The sequence below is a fragment of the Neomonachus schauinslandi genome, chromosome 9 (genome assembly GCF_002201575.2).
Source record: "Neomonachus schauinslandi chromosome 9, ASM220157v2, whole genome shotgun sequence".
NCBI lineage: Eukaryota > Metazoa > Chordata > Mammalia > Carnivora > Phocidae > Neomonachus > Neomonachus schauinslandi.
The window spans coordinates 94,558,870-94,559,780 of NC_058411.1; the positions used below are offsets into that span (position 1 = coordinate 94,558,870).

General features: G+C 44.2%; 1 non-coding gene across 1 annotated transcript; it reads right to left on the reverse strand.

Annotated features, from left to right (window-relative positions):
* Nucleotides 1-426: 426 nt before the first annotated feature.
* LOC123325939 lies at nt 427-543 on the reverse strand. Its single transcript, XR_006540772.1, has one exon. It is a non-coding gene; the product is annotated as a small nucleolar RNA SNORA51 (small nucleolar RNA).
* Nucleotides 544-911: the final 368 nt, after the last annotated feature.

Below are 911 nucleotides of genomic sequence, written 5' to 3' on the forward strand. Positions count from 1 at the left end.
TTTTCAAGACAGCCCTCCCAAGGCTTCAGGAGAAGGAAGGGGCCAAAGAATGAAGTTATTAGTGTTACTGCCTACACAGTATATATTCCTACAAAAATGCCAATCAATGACTCCAATCCCCCCCACCTCCCCAGCATTCAACTTTCTTAGCTGAAGGGCCGTAGTCCATTCTATCTACTGTAGGTCTTACTTCCAAAACCAAAGCATCTGTCATATCCCCCAAATCTTCCAAGCTTCCACCAAGAGGGAAACCTCTCTGGTTCCTACAATCAGCTTCCCTCTACCTCTATCCTACAACCACTCCACTCAATGTCCCAGCCTCCCAAAAACAATATGCAGATTACCTGAGGCCGCTGAGCTGAAAGCCTCAGGATTTTTCTTTTTTCTTCTTTCTTTTTTAAATTAATTTATTTTTTTTTCTTCAATTCATGTCCCCCTATTCACAATACAGGCAAAGGGCCTGGACTAGGGTATATATGGGTGGATCTACTCTGCCTCCTTTTTCTGTACAATCAGTGTAAGAACAGCCTGTGGTAAGAACCCTCAGGTTTTGGGCAACTCTCCTCCTAGATCTCTAAAATTGAAACCTTGCTAAGTGGCTCCAACACTGTGTTACCCTGCTTATCACTGAACCATGTACATCCTAGGACACAGGTCTTGTGGTAGACCTACCACGTGCAGGGCAACACCCCTCCCAGAGCATCTATAAGATACTAATATCTGCAACAACCATGCCTGAAACAGGTTTATGGGCCCTGCGAATAAATGAAGCAGGGGAAAGATTAAACTCCCCTTTCCACAGCCAAAGACTCAAGTCACAACAGGCTTTCTATGGCTGCCCTTCTACGTAGACCCAGACTGAGCACAAAAGTCTGACACAACTGGTATCTAGTGATTATTAGTAAAAAGAT